Source organism: Anolis sagrei, chromosome 2, assembly GCF_037176765.1.
Source record: "Anolis sagrei isolate rAnoSag1 chromosome 2, rAnoSag1.mat, whole genome shotgun sequence".
Lineage (NCBI taxonomy): Eukaryota > Metazoa > Chordata > Lepidosauria > Squamata > Dactyloidae > Anolis > Anolis sagrei.
This window is the reverse complement of record NC_090022.1, coordinates 121,278,969-121,299,921: the sequence shown is the minus strand read 5'-3', so window position 1 is coordinate 121,299,921 and position 20,953 is coordinate 121,278,969. Positions and strand designations below refer to the sequence as shown.

At 41.6% G+C, this 20,953-nt stretch overlaps 1 protein-coding gene across 5 annotated transcripts in view; it reads left to right on the top strand.

Annotated features, from left to right (window-relative positions):
• SEPTIN9 (septin 9) overlaps window positions 1-20,953 on the top strand; it is a 259,663-nt gene that overhangs the window by 181,117 nt on the left and 57,593 nt on the right. Inside the window, exon 1 of one of the 5 annotated variants that reach the window (XM_060764570.2) lies at window positions 19,897-19,978. The exons of 3 other annotated variants lie outside the window; for them this stretch is intronic. The gene's annotated coding sequence lies outside the window, so the exon portion shown is untranslated. Of the gene's footprint in view, window positions 1-19,896; window positions 19,979-20,738; window positions 20,835-20,953 lie in introns of those variants that run through there. One more of the 5 variants, XM_060764571.2, reaches the window with a different exon arrangement.

Below are 20,953 nucleotides of genomic sequence, written 5' to 3'. Positions count from 1 at the left end.
AAGAAAATAAAGAGGAGAAGAGAGCAAGGGAGAGAGGGAGGGAAGAATGGAGAGAGAGAATGAGAAGAGAGACCTCTGGCGCTGTTCTCCCTTCTGTTCATTGACTCTGTTAAATGGGGTTATAAATCAAGGGGCAGAGCCTGGGTCCACTGAGAACTGCATGCTTCTCAAGGCCTGGGGTGGTCCCCTGCCTGACCCACTGTAGCAACCTATTTGTCATCATTGTGTTGAGAAGTTTGTGCACTTCTGAGTGCTTCTGCTTTTCAATCTCATGACAGCTCTGCTGGTGCAGATGAAATCTTCTGCAGCCACTTATTTACTGCAGGCAAGAAAGAATGAATACATCCTCCAGGTTGCCCTCATTTGAAACTAGGATTTTGCAAAGTATTGCCAAACTAGCAAAGGCTGGCTATTGCAAAGAGGAAACGTAAAATGTACAAGAAGATTCCCAAATGTTAATTTCAGTCAATCAGTGGGAAAAGTGTCCTCCTTCAGCTCCTTGTTGTTGTTCATTCGTTCGGTCGTTTCTGACTCTTTGTGTCCTCATGGACCAACCCCTGCCAGAGCTCCCTATCGGCCATCACCACCCCCAGCTCCTTCAAGGTCAAGCCGGTCACTTCAAGGATGCCATCCATCCATCTTGCTCTTGGTCGGCCCCTCTTCCTTTTTCCTTCCATTTTCCCCAGCATAATTGTCTTCTCCAAGCTTTCCTGTCTTCTCATGATGTGGCCAAAGTACTTCATCTTGGCCTCTAATATCCTTCCCTCCAGTGAGCAGTCGGGCTTTATTTCCTGGAGTACGGACTGGTTGGATCTTCTGGCAGTCCAAGGCACTCTCAGAACTTTCCACTAACACCACAGTTCAAAAGCATCTATTTTCCTTCGCTCAGCTTTTCCTATGGTCCAGCTTTCACATCCGTAGGTGACTATGGGGAATACCATTGCTTTTACTATGTGGAACTTCATTGCCAGTGTGATGTCTCTACTCTTCGCTATTTTATTGAGATTGGTCATTGCTCTCCTCCCAAGAGGTAATCGTCCCTCTATTTGCCAGTTATCAATCATTCTTGTTGCCATAATCTTGTTTTTTTATGTTTAGCTGCAACCCAGCTTTTGCGCTTTCTTCTTTCACCTTGATTAGAAGGCTTCTCAGCTCCTCCTCACTTTTGGCCATCAAAGTGGTATCATCTGCATATCTACGGTTGTTAATGTTTCTTCCAGCAATTTTTACCCCAGCCTTGCATTCGTCAAGCCCTGCACATTGCATGATGTGTTTTGCATACAAGTTGAATAGGTTGGATTGAGAGTAATCAACCCTGCCGTACGCCTTTCCCAATCTTGAACCAGTCTTTTGTCCTATCCACAACAAAAAAAACTATGCCTCCATAGGATTTTATTAGATGAAAGAAGCAAAGTCTAGTCTGCCTGTTGTCCAAGGGAACATCCACACAGTAAAATTAATGTAGTTTGACACCACTTTAGCAGCAATAGCTCAATGCTGTGAGATAATGTTTGTACTGTGCTAAAGAACCACTGTTCTTTGACAGAGAAGGCTACAGAGCTTGTTTAACTACAATTTTCACGATTCTATAGCATTAAAGTGATATCAAGCTGCATTAATTCTGTTGGGCAGATGTACCTTAAGACAGTGATTTCCACATTTTGGTCATTCATGTCTCCAGCATCACCCTGTTTACAAGAGGGGAATTAACAAATGGTCTGAATTTCAAACTCAAGAGTCCAGCCAAGAGAAAACAACAGCAGGGATACACACTAGGGAAGCTGTGAGTCCATTGCAAAGGTCCAAAGCCAAATCCAACAGAATTTAGGGCCCAAGGTCAGTCCAAACTCTAAAAAGCCAGAGTCCAAGAGCAAGTCCAAAGATCATGAATCCAGGATAGCCAACAGTCCAAGATCACAGCTCCAAACACTGATGTTGCCTCCAGCAAAAAAGTTGCTACACTTGAGCTTATATGGTCTCAGGGGTTACCTAATGCTAGCACATTTTCCTGCTAATCTAGAGTAGCTGTGAAGCTGCCTTCTCTCTCTGTAGGTCTACAAAAGCTGGAATGCTTTACCTGCTCAGAGGAGTTTGCTTGCGCTTTTACATGCTGAGAAGTGGTAGCCATATTCATTGGCTCTTCTTTCAGGCTTGGCTGAGGGAGCTGTTTGACATTAGCTCCTACACAGGCCCTTCAACCAGCATCTCCTCACCCTCTCTATCTGAGCCATCCATGACAATTCATGTGATTTGGACTTTAGTTCCCAGAAGCCCCAGTGAGCTCAGCCAATGGTCAGGAACTCTGGGAACTGATAGTCAAAACTTCTGGAGGACCAAAATTTGGGAACCACTGGTCTAAAAGCTGATGTGCTTCTTTTATAGCATTGATTTGCCACTTCAATACTGGAATTTCTCCCATAAAATACCTAAAACATTTTTTTCAAAATTGGCTGACCTTTCTGAAAATTATGCTATCTGGAAATATGACCTTGTCCATCACTCATTGCACATTTGCTGTGAATAACTAATGTAGTCTTGGCAAATAGAAATGTTCCATAAAGTGTGAAAAGGCTATAGAATGGTGGGATTGAAACTGAAAAGAGAGATATACTGTTGTGTTGGTGAACAAATAATCTTGGGAACCTTCTAGTTGTGTGATGTCAATTAAGGCTCCCTTAAAGTCAGTAGTGTGATGTCAGTAAGGGTCTTAAACCAGACGCCCTGTTCGAATTGAGGTTTTGGCTTGGCTGGCAAAAACAAATAATCCTATTATATTTCTACTATTTTGTTCCTAACTGACTACATCAGGATTATTCTGAGTAGTGAAAAATGTTTGCAATCAAAACTTTACACATTAAGAATTGACCTTTTTTGTTACTTGCTGTAATCTATTTGATAGGCACTTCGAGGAGAAAATGAATTGTACAGTCATATTTCTGCATTTGCAGTTTTGACTTTTTCTGGATTTGATTTTTCACCAATTTGATTTAAAATGTTCTATCTGAGAATTTCTAGGTCCTCAAGATTTCTACAGAGAATACTCATTTAGGGATCTCTAAGGGCCCTTCCAGACAGGTCCATATTTTGGGACCTGTCTTGGTTTTACCCCAGGCATCCAAATGATGCCTCAGATAAAACTGAATTAACCCAGAGAAAACTGGGATTTCCCAGTTTGCTACGGATTAATAAAACACCTGGAAAGATCCTGTCTGGATCTGTCCAGGCATTGGCACTGTGAGGATTATGAATATTTTGCCTATTCCTTCAAACATTTCTAGGATGAGTCATCATGGTCTTGAGGTTTGTATCATTGTCTTGTGGTTTGTTACTTGGTAGCTGCCTACTTTTTAAATGTAACTAGTGGAAATGATGTTGATTGGTATTGATGTCTCTCCTCTAAGTTTCTGAATGTAAGCAAAAATAGAAGGTGTACCTTTAGTGTGTCAGTCCGTCTTTTGGAGATAAATTGCAAAAGAAACCTTAAAGGAAGGGCTGGGAAACTTAGAACTTGCAAAGAGGCGTTGGTATACCAAAGAGTGCAATGTCCTGTTTAAATCCCATATCCTGTTTCTGACAGATGTCATATTGTAGCGGAAATAACACCCTTTAATGATATAAGTAATCGTGCAATGCTCTGTCAACATGACAAACTCCAGAAAGCCACTTTATAATCTAAATAATAAACTTAACAGTCATTTAGACTTGCTAACTAGGCATCTTCACAATGCATAGCAACATTCAGAAACAGAGAGGAAAAAGCATTCTGTAAGGTTTGTGTATACCAGTAATTTCAGTTATTTAAGAGGGAGATTAGGCTCTCTGTGAGACAATCCTTCATTTGCATTCACTGTCATTATTTCATTTCCCAGCAATTCTTTAAACAGTTTTGTAGACTGTAAACCATGTACTTGAAGTAATAAAACACCAGCAACAGCAACAACACTATTCTTTGAGCCCACCCCCCAACAACAATTACCTTATGAACCGTACTCTCAGAGCAACTCTAACTTGGCTCAGGATTGCCAGCTAGATCCATTAAACCAGTGGCACCTGCTGGAAACCACCAAGCCAAACCTCACTACTATGGTCAGTGCTACATCAGAATTCCAGTCTGTCAGAGTCAGATCCTTTAGCTAAGGGCCAGCCTTTATCTTGCACCTTAATGAAGGTGAACCCTTCAGTGCCAGGGAACATGGCCCACATGCTATCCCATGATAGCAAATAATGAGACTGGGGACACAGACCTTCCACCCCTCAGAGAATCATTGCACAGAAAGGATGACTCTAGTCCTGCAGGCACAAAAGACTTGGATTTTGTCAGTGTACGTGGATTACTTGGAGCTTTTCATGGAGCTACAACTATAATCATCAGCCAAGTTCAGGACACATTAATAGAGATGTTCTGGAACATTAAAGGATTGCCATATATGGGCACAGGATTACTTATATGATGGATAATTAATTGATAAAAGGTCTAAGAATAAGACTTTCTTCTGCAGTTTAGATGGCTGATAATTTCAGCTGTCCACTTTCCTTTACTCTACAGGGTGGCTTCCTCACTTTCTTTGTCCAACTGGGTTAACTAGATTTATTCATTTCTTGTCCTACAGGCACATTTTGGCATGGTGTAGTTTAGCTCCTCCTTTGATCTCACTAATCTGAATAGTGGTAGGAGTTAACCTCTTAGTAATGCTTTGAGGATGACAAATCAAGCAAGAAATTGTAACTTCCAACTTGTGATTCTATGAGGCATTTTGTGCATTTGCAGTTCGCTATATTTCAAGGTAGGAAGAGATTTGTTGGTAGTGTCCCAGCATCTGGCATTTATTGACCAGCTGCCATTACAGGGAGGCTCAAACCCAGAAACTCAATCAATGGCTGATACCAAATGAGAGACTCCCCCCCCCCCACCCCACCCCCGGGCACACAGAAAAGAAGGCGACTTGGAAGGAACTGAACAGACTGTGCTCTGGCACCACGAGATGCAGAGCCAACCTTAAGAAATGGGGATACAAAGTGGAATCCACGACATGTGAGTGTGGAGGAGAGCAAACTACAGACCATCTGCTGCAATGCAACCTGAGCCCTGCTACATGCACAAAGGAGGGCCTTCTTATAGTAACACCAGAGGCACTCCAAGTGGCCAGCTACTGGTCAAAGGACATTTAATCAACTACCAAGCTTGCAAACTTTGTGGTTTGTTTGTTTGTAAAGAATGCAATACAACTGTTTGGTTTGCTCCTGACATGATAAATAAATATTACAGGGAGGGCAAACAGAAGAAGATTTCTGGTTGACATTGACTGGGCTGATCATATACTAAAAGGGAGGAAATCAGGCAGTAAAGTTATCCAGAAGTGAGAAATATGTATGGTTTTCCAGGCTTTCTCTACATTGGCCCAAATCAATATACCATTGATGATGGGATGGGTCCAAGAGACCCATCTTCTTCCCCACCCAGTCGAAAATTAAGAGGACAGAGTCCCCATAGTTGTTTTTTGAATTGCAGCAGACATGTGTGTGTGTGTGTGTGTACAGGTGTATAAACATGCACACACACAAAAATTTGCCTCTAGAAACCTTCTAATTGCTTTTTATTTGGCAATCATGACTAGGGAAAAGCCTTTTCAACTGATGTTTTATTATACACATAAAAGATCATGAGAGTGGAACAAATTGTACATTGTAATGTTGGAGGAAAGTTCTGAGAGTGCCTTGGACTGCCAGAAGATCCAACCAGTCCATACTTCAGGAAATAAAATCCGACTGCTCATTGGAAGGAAGGATATTAGAGGAAAAGATGAAGTACATATTTTGGCCACATAATAAGACAGGAAAGCTTAGAGAAGACAATTATGCTGGGGAAAATCGAAAGAAAAAGGAAGAGGGGTCAACCAAGGGCAAGATGGATGGATGGCATCCTTGAAGTGACTGGCTTGACCTTGAAGGAGCTGGGGGTGGTAACGGTTGACAGGGAGCTCTGGCATGGGCTGGTTCATGAGGTCACAAAGAGTAGGAAGCGACTGAATGAGTGAACAACAACCACGTTTAACCCCCATGTGTATGTGTGGGGAGGGAGTGGTCTATAACTTTCACATACTGATATTTTTAAGAAACCTCTATTTTCAGGATGTCCTTTAGCAGACTTAGGTTAATTAAGGTAAAAGTTTGCCCCTGACATTAAGTCCCATCATGTCCAAGTCTGGGGGTTGGTGCTCATCTCTATTTCTAAGCCGAAGAGCTGGCTTTATCCATAGACATTTCCAAGGTCAAGTGGCTGGCATGACTGCCTGAAGCGCCGTTACCTTCCTGCTGGAGTGGTAGGACCTATTGATTTACTCATATTTGTATGTTTTCGAACTGCTAGGTAGGCAGAAACTGGGGTAACAGCAAGAGCTCACGCTACTCCCCGGATTTGAATCGGTGACCTTTCCATCAGCAAGTTCAGCAACTCAGTGCTTTAACCCACGGTGTCACCGGGGGCTCCTTAGCAGACATAGGGAACACATTCTTCTCCAGAAACTGTTAGACTGCCTCTTCTAGCATTTCCCAAATGATTATATTGGCTAAGAATGCTGGGAGCTGAAGTCCAGTAACAACCATAGTACTGACAATTCCCACCCTAGCCTAAAACTCCTTTCTTAAGGCATAACACTGATAGCCTTCCAATGATAGCATTACAAGTGGTCCTCAAGTTACAAACATCTGACTTTCAAAGATTCACATTTAAAAATGGGGATGAGACAGCAGGAAGTGAGAGAAATCTGCCTCTTGGAAGGGAAATTTGCTTCTGAAAGAGTTATCATGGGGAAAAGGTGTCTTCACTGAAGCTTTATCATAAATCTTTGTTTCCACAACAAGCACTAGGTTTGTGCTGAATTGGACAAAGAAATTCTGCAGCTTAATTACTAGAGTTAACATCTGGTAGAAGGCAGGAGGAGAGAAGAAGGAAACTATTTAAGTTAATAGTCCCCCTCTTTTTCCAATGAAAAATATGAGGATAGTCTTGAGAATGCCAAGGGGGAAAAAAGAGTTACTGTGGAGATCTGTGCAAGCAAACAAAACCAAGGCTAGTGATTTATGTTTTAACATCTTTCCTTTAAACTCCAAAGGTGTCTGATGATGTTATGCAAGCCTGCACTTTGTTGCTGGCATGGTTTCATTGCAAGCCAGATTTCCAAAATAAGGAATGCTGCAGAACTGCATTATGTTTGCTCTGAAGCTGGAAATGTTGTTAAGTTAGGAGTGTGTATCCGTTATGCCCTATGGTGCTGTGATGCTCTGGGATAAGCTTCAGCACACTGCAAGAAAGCTCTCCCTGAAAATAAGAGCCATCTGGCTGTTCTGTTGCAAGCCCTGGGCCTCCATTTTACAGCTCTGAGACGTGATGTTTTGCCCTTGGCTACCACTGAGATGCAGCAGAAATGAAAAACCATATCCTTCCTGTGAAACTGCAAACCTCAAAGCGGAGAGCTCTCCTGACCCCAATAAACCTGCAAGTGCTAACGCTGCTCCTCCAACCACCCCCATCCAGATCACAGATCAGATCTCAGAGCCAAGCCATTTGCTGGGACTGAAACATTTTTGGCTCAAAAGATAAATTATTATCAACATTTATGTATATGCTTTAAAACACAAAGGATCCCCGTCTGATCATCTCCATGCTGCAGCTGGGATTAGCAACTGATAGAAAAGAGGGCTGTACAGCAAACCAACTGTGAAATTTGTGAATGATATATCTGAATGCATGAGAAGAAAAATGGGTTCCCCTAAAACTGTGGAGACCAAAATCCACTGATTGTGGTAATGCGAATGTATCTAAATTAACTCAATGTATACATTACAAATACACATATCAACAAAACACAGAGCTGCCACATTCACATTAAGCAAGAACAATTGGTTCTTCTCTTGAAGTATGAAACTTCATGTGAGTAAGAATAGTCCTTGAATGTCAATTAATGTCCTATTCCTTATTGCATGCAAGTAGACTCCAGTAATCACAATAGGTGTCCTAGTCCCTTCGTTACACACGAGTTGACTCCAACCTGCAACCGGTTTCGACTCACAAGAGCCTTCGTCAGGCGATTGGGTCTACAAACAACACATATCATTAATACACACATACAGTAGAACAATTTGTTACATCAAGTTTGCAAGTATATATACAGACACTCCACTTACTCATTTATCAAAAAAGGCTCATGTATAAAAAAAAAAGCTCAACTTTTGAGGTAAGTGATTCATCAACAATGTTCTTGAGGGGTGGGATCCTAAGGGGACATACATGGTTGCTAAAGGTAGTATTGCATTGTGGCATGAGTTATAAGCCATACATAAAGAAATATAATATCTATGAAACAAAAATAATATAATACTCACAGCTAGTCTTTGTTGGTCAGTATACTCTGCAAAGCATTTTATTCTGTAGCAAGTATAGGATCAAAATAACTCAACCCATTACTAATATAGCAAGTCCACTGGTCAGGTGATAGTGACATCATTATCAGTTCAGAATACATTGGGGTAAAACCTACTCTGTTATAAAAAACAGTCATATGAATTGCATATCTGAATGCATACCTTCCTGTCTCATCATTCATGCTAGTAGGCCCTTTCCTTTCTTAACTCTCAAGTTCGAAGGGAAAAAGGAACCGTCAATAATGATTTGCCAAATCTGGGTAAGATAATTTTGGAAAGCATTAAGTTTTTTAAAAAAACTTTATATTTTGCTACAGCACAGTTTGTACAGCTCTGTAGCTCTGGAAATCAATTAAACAGAAGCATTTTGGAACAGAGACAGTTTGATTTCTGCCAACTTCAGCTGGGATATCAAGATTTGCCAAAGATCCAATGAATAGCACAGAGCAGAGGTTGCCTGTCTTTGATTCTCTAGGTATTTTTAATCTCAGTGCTCCAGGAAGCCTGGCCAAAGGCAAAGGATTCTGGAAGCTGAAATCTAAAACATCTGGAGTACAGAAAGGTTGAGACCTACTGATACAAAGAACATTGTGGGCACTGGACACTCAGTTCGTCCAGAAGAAAGATTACAGTATGACCCTTGCATTTCTCTCTTCCAACATATACCAGTGCAGCTGGATGTGGTTTGCAGGATAATCATGAGCTGGAGATAGAAACAGTGCAAGCAGAAAACCTGAAGCACGCATAACTACACTTAAGCTGGTTTAACCTCATTTACGCCAATGGTATTAAAGTGACTGAAGTTTGAATGTGCCTGTTGGAAGCTTGTGAGCTTTATTTAGGCAGCAAGATCATCCTTTTTTATTGGACCTGTGTTGTTAAATGAGAAAGATTTCAAAAGCTGCTGGTGCTTACTGGTAGGAATTAATCTATTAAACAATTAGCAAGGTTAGGAAGTCTTTCTGGTATACTGAGTTGGACACTATGAAAAGCAACTCTTTTAACTTTTTGTATTTTAAGAGGCATGGCAGTGGTGTAGTGGATGAGGGCAAAATGCAGGGTGTGTATCCTCAAATAAGAATTCTACCCACCATGATTTTTTTTATTCAGCCCCCAAATTTCTGTCATTGCAGCAATGTAAAACCTATGTTTAGCATTTAGAAATATAGAGTAGGTATCCAAAGAAACGAAGTAACCAGAAATAACAAAAGAGTATGAACATAACAAATAGTAATATTCTAGTGTTAATAATTTTTATGTCTCATTCTGCAGAGCTTGAAATGTTGGAAGTGAAGAAAAATGTAAAAGAGGACCCAGAATACTCATTATGGGTGCAATGCTCCTCCTCCAATAATTACAACCCTGGATTAATATATTACCTTCAATTCCTAGTCGTATTCCTGTTCTTAAAAGTTGTAAAATGAGATTGAATGGAGGAACAACTGGTTTCGGACAGTGTTGATTTGTTTATTTCAGGAGCAATGAAGTGGAAAGTAGGAAAATTAGGTTTGTCTTTGTCCAGCAAACAATGTAAGCCCGTATGTGGCATTGCAGATGACAGCCAATCCTTCATATATTTTTTTCTCCCTCATCCAACCAACACTGCATGTGAAGGTGGCAAAAAGCCAAATGCTTTTTCAAAAATTGAAACTTTTCCAATTTGACTCTGGGAGAAGGACCACAGAAATAGATTCAAATTACCCCAACAGGGAGATGTAGTAATCCTCTCTCCTTTCCCCCAGCATCTTTGTACAACTGTAAAATTACTTAGCTCTGTGTTGCTGGGTTCCTCTTCTTTTTAAAACTCAATATTCATATGATAACACTCTTTGGACTGTGGAGAATATAAAGAAGTCAAACAGCAATTGTCTCCGAGGATAGAGTCTAGAAAGATTTTCAGAACTTTGTGTATTTTTGTTGGTGTAACCCTCTGTAACTTCAAGAACCTCTTACCACTGGGACATGATCTAATGTAACTCCCATGTGCTCAGTGTTCGTCCTCTGAATGTTTCCCACTCCAGTGGCTCACAAACTTGGCACTTAGTTGGAACAGAAAGGAAGGACTGAGCTGCCCTCTGGAGGTAACAGAGTGTCCTGTTTCATCATTGCATTACATTTTTCCTGATCCTGTGCATGAGCAATTGTAGCATAGCATTACAGACCTCAGTGGGGTCACTCCAGTTTGAAATTACACCTCAGAGGTCTCAGCTGAAATTGTTCAGTAATGAATTACTCTATTTTACTGTTCTGAAATTCCTTTCATTAGTTTTCTTGGTTCAATAATCATTCCATCCCAGTCCAGGCATTTTGTGTTTCATGTTTGACCACGAAACACAAAATGTTCTCTTCTGCTACTTTAGTCAGAGTTAAGAGGGAGTCAACAGTTAAGAGGGAGTGGTTGAGAACTGAATTACACTCACTTAGTGACTGACAGTTGCTCTTCTCGACAACATCAGAGGAATATGATGAGAATTATCATTAGAGATGGACTGAGTATGAGAAACAGGAAGCAGAGGTCAGGAGACTGAAAAAACCCACAACTAGTATTGAAGCAAATAGGAAAACTTTTTAGGCATGTAAAATGACAAATAGTGTCACCTTTAAGATTTGCAGGGTTCTTATAACTTGAGCTTTTATACATAGGTATGTGAGGAGTCCTATGAATATAATAATAGAATTTTAGAGTTAGAAGAGACCAACAGGAACATCCGGTTCAACCAAAGCACTCTTGACAGATGGCCATTCAACCTGTTTAAAAACCACCAAAGGAGGAGACTCTGATGGGCTGATATCACACTAGAGTTGAAAAAGTAGGCAAAGAGTTAGCATCCCATCTGAAATCTTGTGACTTCTTCCTGCAGAATTCTGTTACTTGTAGTTTAGAGGAAGAGCCCCTAAAATGCTCAGCCAGATGGGTCCTAAGTCTCATTAAACTATTAGGTCCCAGAAATCTGCAGGAGGCTTATGCATACACTTTGCCTATACTTTCAACTCTAGTGTGATAAGGCATATCATACTCCAAGGCATTGTTGAACAGCTCTTACTTTTAGGATGTTTTTCCAAACATATGGGTAGAATATCTTTTCTGTAGCTTGAATCCATTACTTCATGTCTCAGTCTCTGGAGCAGCAGAAAATAAGCTTGATCCCTTCTCAATATGATATCCTTTAAAATATGTAACTCTGACTACCATGCTACCTCTTAAACTTCTTTTCTTCAGGCTAAACATATCCAGTTTCGTAAGCCAGTCCTCATAGGGTTTGATTTCCAGACCTTTCATTCATCTCAGGACATGATTCAGCTTGTCAATATCTTTCATGAATTGTGGTGCCCAGGACTGGAAACAACATTTCAGTGAAATTTGATCAAAGTAGACTAGAGCTGCTTTCCTTAATCTAGATGCTATACAGCAAACTTTCGACATCTGCTGTGGTTTGATTCAAGGGTGCCCGGTGGACAACAGAATTCATGGAAGTTCAAGTTCTATCATAAACAGCAAAAACAAGGTTTTCTTTTTAGATTCCTCTCCCTTCCATTTTTTTTCCCAATCCTTGAATCTGTTGATATAAAAGCTGTGGTTGATTGAATCTGTAAATATGGAAGGCCAAATGCATTCCTATTGATGCAGTCTAGGATGGCATAATAACTCTGCTCAGAGCAAATTATCCCAGTGACACCTTTTGACTCTTGCAAGCTTCATATGTAAACATCCCAAGGCATCAAGAAGTCCGAGCAAAGAGCTTTGACTGTGTGCTGAGGAAAGCAAAGGTGATTATGCAGAGCTGAATGTCTTGCACCTCATGTTTAGCTGGTGCTGCATATGTCTGAGTCATTTCCCAAAGGGCATTCTTTTTGTACTCACTGGCTGAACTGAGAGAGCTACAGTGCAGTCCTCATTCTTAGCCACACTGCTTTTTGCAGGGGAGGGTGTTCATTTTATATCTTAATGCGCAATAGAGCTAGATGCTGCCTTGTTCATAGTGGCTGTGCTCTGTCTGCGTTGGATATAGAGTTAATAGGTACACAACACAGCCAAGCTGAATATTTAAGATGATACTAAAAGGGAGCGAGAAAATTAGGGAGAAATTGGGATTTCAGTTGTTTTACTTGCCAGAAGTTTTAGGTCTCCCAAGAATAATAGTAAAAGAGCTGTTAGGGGAAAGAGTGCTTTGTCAAGAAGGTCTATTCTTTCTGCCTTCCATATTTTTTTTCCTTCAGTCTCCACATTTCTAGCATTTCAGTAACTTGAAATGTCATCTGAGCATTTAGAGGTATAGTTTCGGAATACAAAGAAAGGGGTAAATGCCTTTAAGGAAATACAAACAAATAAGATGGAAGAGCTCAAAGTGTGAGTAGTTTTGAACTCTCTACAATGCTAGAAATTTGAAATCCTGTTTTATTTGGTGGGAAACAGAATTTGCATTTGGGGAGAAAGTGCCCTGCCTCCACCTCCCCTGCTACATTCTTTTGAGCTGTATTAAGGGTTCCTTAACTGAAACAAGGAACCTTATTATTATTTTCTCAAATTTCTCCTGCTTGCTGTACAATTTTTTTCTAGAATTGCTAAGTCAGTTTAAGGTGGATCCGTATCTCTGGCCATTCTTATCAAAGCCCTAGACTCAATGAGGAAATATTACATCTGATTTTTTAGGTTAGTGAGGGTTGAGAAGGCAGGTCAGGGAAGATATGTTAGTGATGTATGCTTGCTGTTGAGGAAATGATCCAAGATTCTAGTTTCCTGAGTGAAGGAGAAACTTTTCATGAAATCTACTAGAGTTTGCTGAGAGCTACCTACTTGGAGGGCTTTAAAAGGTGATTAGATAAGGCAAAGGAGAATAAAGTGGTCAATGGCTGTTAGTTATCATGTCTTGATATTACTTCCAGTGTTGGATGCAGTATTCTTTGATATTCTTGTTGTTGAAGAACACAAGAGAAAGTGCTATTGTCCATGTGTCTTCTTAGATGTCGCATGATCTCCGCTGGCTACCGTGGGAAACAGAATACAGACAGGATTTTTGGTGCAATCCAGCAGGCCAGTTTGTTGTCCTCCTTATAACATTTGTCCTCATCCTTTCAATATATATGAAGCCTATCCCCATTTTATTTGGTTAAAAGTGCAATTCTAATTCTGGGACATGCTTATGGTAGTGGAAGGGGGTTAGGAAATAAAGGTATCCAAAGAGGCTCTCGCTGCTTTAAATTTTATTGCATTTGGCCTGAAATGTTTTCCCATTTCACATTAAGCATTGCCATTTGTGCCAGTTGTTGCTCATATGGGTGAAAACTGTTTGACACTCACAGGTGAGAGTGGGCAAAATAGTTGAGAATAGATTGATATTGCCTCTGCCACAGTTGTCCAATTAAGGGCTGGTCTCTGACTTTGTGAGTAAGTGCTCACTGCTTCAAACATATCCTGTAAACATCTGGAAGTCTCTCCTTTTGGGAACCTCGTGAGTAAATTGATAGTTTGTGCTGAGAAACACTAAACACTGGTATGCATTGTTTCTTGCCAAAGAAGAATTCTTTAAAGCAGTTACATGTAACTTAATCACCTGTCTTTCTGTAAGATTCTTACCCTAATCCTGTATGGATTAGGGTCTTTCACACACAGACTATTCTGGACCAGAACATGATTTTTTCCTCTGCATTGGAAATCTATATGAACTAGGAAGATCTGAATATCATGGTGTTTGTTATGGTATCTGCTTACATTGGATGCACCTCTGGGCATCAGATTCTCTATGCTACAGTGCTTGGCCAATAGCAAGACTCAGCAATTTTGTGTCCTTGCACTGAAATACTTGAATCTCTTCTTTAGTTTCTCTTGTCCATTCTCTTCCCAGAAACCCCATATAGTTGGTAACAGTTCCATTACAAGAAAAGGCCTGATTAGGTGATATGGAAATGCAAGTTCATGTAGGTAGGATCTGGCTTCTCAACTGGTGGTCACCATGTTATATTTGTAGTATCAATTACTAATAATTTGCATGTGTGAATCATAGAATAATATTACAGATGCAGTTTGTATCACAGGGTCATATAGTTCTAGCCTTCTTGTATAGTGCTGTGGTCAAATCCAGTGATATGTCCTGTGGATATTTATATTGCTAGAAAATGTGGTATTGATATATAGTGATATAGATAAAGCTGTTTAATAACTGAACCAGGGCCCTTTGATGCTTCCTAGGTAAGACATGAATTGAAATATGAATTGTATTGAAATGCTTTTAATGTCAGCTGCTTTGAGTCTCCTTGTGGAGAGAAAAAGTGAGCTATAAATAAACATAAACATAATAATAAATGCAGGAGTGAACAAAGCCGATTGTGCAACTGTATTGCTTATATCTTGAAGTGGCCTGCTATCTTTGTAACCATCTCTAAAAGTATCCAGAGAAGTTGAAGCTGCCTGCTGGTGTCTCTGGAACAGCTCATCACTCCAAAGCATACCAGGAGAGGTCAAAATGCAGCTAGTTTCCTGTTTAAACCAAATGATGACATTTCATTGTTTGGCCTAATGGCCTTTGACTTGTTTATCAGTTAACCCTCCCATTTCTCCTTCCCTTACTCTAAAAGCCCAAATTCCATTTGATCCCCTTACTGAATTGCTACAGTGGAAACAATATTTCATCCACTACAGCTGTTCCCTTGATTTTAGAAGCAGTAGATCTGATGTTTTCTTATGTGTTTGCTTCCATGGGCACTGCAACAACAACAACAACAAAATACTATTAGAGTGTTGCAGACCTCCCAAGCCCTGTTCTTCCAGATTTGCAATTGTCTTGTGTTTGCTCAGAGGCTCCATCACACTGGCTTTTCTTTTAGTTCTTTAAAATAAAAGCTCATGTTCTTTTAAGTGTCATGTGGTTAATATGTATTAAACCAGGGATGGTTTAATTGCATTGAGATGCGGTGACATAAAAGCTTCATCTCTTTGCATTTTTGCCTTCCACATAATGCTTGAAAAATATAGACGTCCTGCCTCCAACCTAAGGAGGGAAAAGCTCCTGCCCCTAGACATAAATAGGTCTGCTCTGTGATTTAGTTTGCAAGCTTTCAAGATGACAAATCCCCCCTAAGCTTGAAGATTTTGCCAGCAGAATTTGACCCTTATTTGCTACTCTTTGTCTGTGTTGCTTTCTATGAAATGTTTGATAATAACAACATATAAACAGTTTTCCCTATTGCAATTTATTTAGCCTAGTTCAGAGGAAGCTTTGAAGTTCTTTTTGTTACTCTTTGGGGCAAAGTAAACCAAATTGAAATCATGTGTTGGAAACTGACTTCCTCCTGGGCCCATTGAGCTGTCCAAGCATTATCATATTTTCTTTCATTTTTTCCCCCCACTCAGATTGTAACCTATCATTTCCATGCTTTATCTCAGGGGTCCTCAAACTAAGGCCCGGGGGCCGAATGCGGCCCTCCAAGGTCATTTACCCGGCCCTCGCTCAGGGTCAACCTAAGTCTGGATTGACTTGAAAGCACACAACAACAACAACAACAATCCTTTCTCATTTGAAAGCACACAACAACAACAACAACACTTGAAAGCACACAACAACAACAACAATAATAACAACAATCCTTTCTCATCAGCCAAAAGCAGGCCCACACTTGCCATTGAAACACTTATAAGTTTATATTTGTTAAAATTGTTCTTCATTTTAATTATTGTATTGTTTTAAGTGTTTTTTGCACTACAAATAAGATATGTGCAGTGTGCATAGGAATTAATTCATTTTTTTCCAAATTATAATCGGGCCCTCCAACAATTTGACAGACTGTGACCTGGCCCTCTGTTTAAAAAGTTTTAGGACCCCTGCTTTATCTCAATGCATACACATTCCACAGCTCCTAACAACCACATTAAGAGCATTTTCCTTCTTCTAGACAATACATACAATTAGTGTATTGTATTGCACATAGACAGCAAAATAATTGTTTTCCAAATATTTCTAGTTTTATTCCCATAGAAACCTACATTGTGTGTGCACACCTTAAACAAAGATGTCTTGGTTCTAGAGGAAGTTCATGTTTCTAGAGCTGCATTCCTCAATGTCTGATAAATCACCAGAGCTCTCTTACAGTTATAGTTACCTGGGATTAAATATGCTTACAAGATCATTCATTTCTACCCCTGAGAAATGGAGCAATTTAAGGCAGTAGCGGATAGTGAGATCTGGACCACGGATAACGGAAACCCATGGTGAGACAAAGAAGCTATATAACCCAATGTTCCCCAATCAAGAAGTCTCACCAGTTGAAGAAGAAAGCCATCAAGGTATTTTAGTCAACACAGCTGGAAAGGATCACAGCTTGCAGTAAGCCACAAAAGGAAGCTGGCATGTGTAGCATAGGCAAAAGCATACATTTTTATACTGTGAAATCCTTTGTTTTTCCCGCTCGTGCCCCAGTTGGAGCCAGCTTTGCACTAATTGGCAGAGACAGCCTTGACATCATGGCCAGCTGGGAGGATTCCCTCTGAGAGGTGGGACTGCAGTGCCTGCCAACCAATCAGGGGGCATTCCCTACTTCCAGTGCAGATTTCTGCTTTCCAGTGGCTGATAGGAGGCAGGATGACAGGCTGGACAAAGGAATGCAAAGTGTCTTGAGAGGATTACTCCGTCCCAGCTTCAGGATGAAGAAATAGGGGCCATGTGGTCCCATTGGTTCTGTTGTCCAGATAAATGGATCATGAGTCCTCAGTGAATGATTCTGATGCCTCTGGTGCTAGTGTCCATTGAATTTCAAACCAGAAAATTGTCCATGATGCTATCATAATGGACAATTTTCTGGTTTGAAACTCAATGGACACTATGAAATCCATTCCTGGGAAAGGGAAAACATCATTGTGGATTATTGGTGCAGGACCTCCTGGTGCACTGGAGGAGTGCTGGGTGATTAGAATCTTCTTTGTGTCCAGGTGATTGCACAAAGGGTGGGGAGCCTGGCTTATGGATCCTGTTGTCCTCTGCACAGTCGGAGTTATGGGGATCAATATAGAGAGTTCGATCCCGTTGACAATGGGTGCTTGGATCCTATTATTGCTATGATGACCGGAAAGGGAGCTCCCAGGTCAAGAGGTATAGATCAAAGGTTACCTAAGCCTCAGTTCAGTGGCTTGATCTCCAAAATAGTTTTATAAGACATAAAATATTATACACACACACAAGGAAGGGGTCCGTGGATACTGGACCCCTTCCCTGTGTGTGTGAACCAGGCTACCCATGGGGGCAAGGGTTGGCAAAGGGGGCGGTTGGGTGCAGGGAGGTTATATTAAGGGAAAAAGAGAGAGCACCACTGCTCCAAGGGTTGTGGGGGCTATGGGGCCAAGCAGAAAGGAGAGAGAGAAAGATACAGAAGGCAAAAAGGCTACAAAAGAATCAATCAAGAAGGTAACACACCATAGTGTACATTTATTGAAGGGTTAGATTGTAATAAAGGAGGAAAGAAAGTATCCAGGCTGCTGGTGTCGGCTGCTGGGCTTCTCTGTTCCTTTGAACGTTTGCAGAATTGCTTTTAGCAAGGCTCCAGGTTCTCGCTCTCCGTGGCTATCTCTGCCACAGTTCTGACCTGGGGGAGGGGGGGTGGGTTGATGCTCAAAATCATAGTACACCCCCATGCACCCCTGGTTTTATATATCAACATCTGACAAAACATATTGTCTCTAGGTATTTTCTTAGTCTATCAACATTACTGTATGAGATTATTGGGCCAGAAATATTTCATTTCAATAGGGTTTGCTATTCTCAGCAGTTTCATGTATCCACATGATGTTTGGGAATGTATCTCTCACAGATGCAGGAATCATAATGTGTTTTTTTCTTGTTGTTGTTGGTATTGTTATCGCCATTTACCCATGTGTGTGTGTGGCAAGAAATTTGTGCCTTCTGGTTCTCTCTTGATGGTCTTCCTTGAGCACTGCTACTTCTATGTTTATTCAGAAATAAATTCAATGGGACTTGGTCACAGAAAGTGTGTCCTACTGGTATAGATTGAGCAGTCCTTATCCAAAACTCCAGTATGGGGATACCAAGTCAACATCAAAAAACCCTCAAGATTATGGCAACCGAACTGATTGATAACTGACAAATAGAGGGAAAAAACGTGGAGGCAGTGACAGACTTTGTATTTCTAGGCACAAAGATTACTGCAGATGCAGACTGCAGCCAGGAAATCAGAAGATGTTTACTTCTTGGGAGGAGAACAATGACCAATCTTAATAAAATAGTGAAGAGTAGTCATCACACTGGAAACAAAGATCCGTATAGTTAAAGCAGTGGAATCCCTCGTAGTAACCTATGGATGTGAGAGCTGGACCATAGGGAAGGCTGAGCAAAGGAAGATAGATGCTTTTGAACTGTGGTGTTGGAGGAAAATTTTGAGAGTGCCTTGAACTGCAAAAAGATCAAACCAGTCCATACTCCAGGAAATAAAGCCCGACTGCTCACTGGAGGGAAGGATGTTTGAGGCAAAGGTGAAGTACTTTAGCCACATAATGGGAAGATGGGAACGCTTGGATAAGACAATGATGCTGGGGAAAATGGGAGGAAGTGGAAGAGGGGCCAACCAAGGACAAGATAGATGGATGGTATTGTTGAAATGACTGGCTTCACCTTGAAGGAGCTGGACCAGCAGGGAGCTCTGGTGTGGGCTGGTCCATGAGGCCACAAAGAGTTGGAAGCAACTGAATGAATAGGCAACAAAAAACAGTATCCAAAATAGTACAAAATATTTAATTGTCCATGTGGGTGGCTAAGAAAATGACACCTTTTCTTTCAGGTTCATTGTACACAACTTTGTTAAAAACACTATTAATTTTATGCAATGATTATTAAAACATTGCATAAAATTAACTTAAGGTTGTCAGACTCTGGGGGAAAATATCTGAAATCCAAAGCATGAATTTTGGATAAGGGAGACTCCATCTGCATCTCAGTTAAGCTTGGAGAGATCCCTGTAAGACTTTCTCTGGAAATGCATCCCTGTCTTTTGCTGCTTATGACACTCCTGGATCCAAGAAGGGACACAGGCACTTTGACTTGGAAGGAAGCCCCACTGACACCAGTATGACCTGCTCCTTGAAACCCACAGAGGAGTGTAGAGCCAGGTTGTGAAAAAGAAGAAGAGGCAGACTTGCTTGCAAAGTCTGGATGAAATTCGTTTGATTTTTTTTTTTTTTACAGTCAACATGCCTGAAGTCAGGATATGAGTCTCTGAGGCTGTCGTGAGCAAAAGTTTCAGCTCCCCCTCCCACTTGCGCGGCAGTCCTGTTGGCAGCCAGAGGCTGAGCCTTCCCCCCCCCCCCCTGAGCTCCTCCTCCCTCCTGGGCAGACCTGCTGCCCCTCTGGCTGCCCTGATCTCCCCTCCCCTCCCCTCCCCTCCCTTGCCCACCTCCGGGTCTTGCTTGCCTTGCCTTGCTCCGTGGGATGCTCGTTAGTCACCGAATGACAATGTGCCTTTGATCATTGACTAGGATCCTGAGCCACGTGACCCAGGAAGGGGGCGGGTCTTCTCAGCTAACATAGCCAGCAGACTGGAGAGTTTTCAGCTGCTTTGGGTGAGTTCTCCTCCAAAACTGCCTTTGTTCTTGGAAACAGGAAACTTTTTCCTTACCCCTCTGACGATGGGCTGCAAATAGGGGTTTTTTTTTGGAGGGATCTCCCTTCCTTTCTGCCTGCCTTCCTTCCTTCTCCCTCCCCCTCCTTGCTCTTTCTTTCTTTCTTTCTTTCTTTCTTTTCTTCCCTTCCTGCTTCAGGGTGCCTTGGCTTTTCTGCAGAGAGAAAGGGGGAGCAGGGGCAGGAGGAGATCTAGGGGGCAGGAAGCCTAGATGGGAGGGAGGGAAGGAGGGAGGGAGGGAAGAAATGCTTGGGTTTTGTGGGATTGGTGAGGGAGGGAGAGGGTCTCATGCTTCTTCCCAGGAGTTCAGTGGAGCCTGGTGTGGGGCTTCTTTTGGGGCATGTAGACCCCCCTCCTTTGCTTCACCAGAAGAAAGGGCTGCCTGGGAGCTGGTAACAAGCGAGATGCAGGCATTGGGGGGGGGGGGTTCAGTTTTCCATGTCTTGACCAGATTGCTTTGCTGCGGGAAGAAAAGGGCTTTGTGCCTCACAGCTATCTCTTTGTAAATATTTGGCCAATGGAGCCGAGTGCACTAATTTCTGCCTCTGATGCGCTCTTTCTTTCCCTCCTTGGCCCCCCTCCTGGCAGTGTCCCTTGCGCTCTACAGAGAAGGGACACAACTTCACTGTATTTCCCTCTCCGCCCCCCACCCCACCCCCACCCCCAATAACCCCACTATCCTCCCCTCCTCTTCACTACATACAGTGCAGGACTTATTATCTAGCCATCTGGCTTGAGAAAGCAGCACAGTGTGAGTGCCTGCATTTCCCTGTCTTTGCAGAACATAAGCCTCAGAGGTAGGTGTTGGACTTATTCGTGCCTTTGCTTTTAAGTTTTCTATCTGTTCCTCAGTTTCTAACTCTTCTCCTTGCTTTTTCTTTTCTCCATTTGCCCCAAATTGAGTGAGAACATTGTC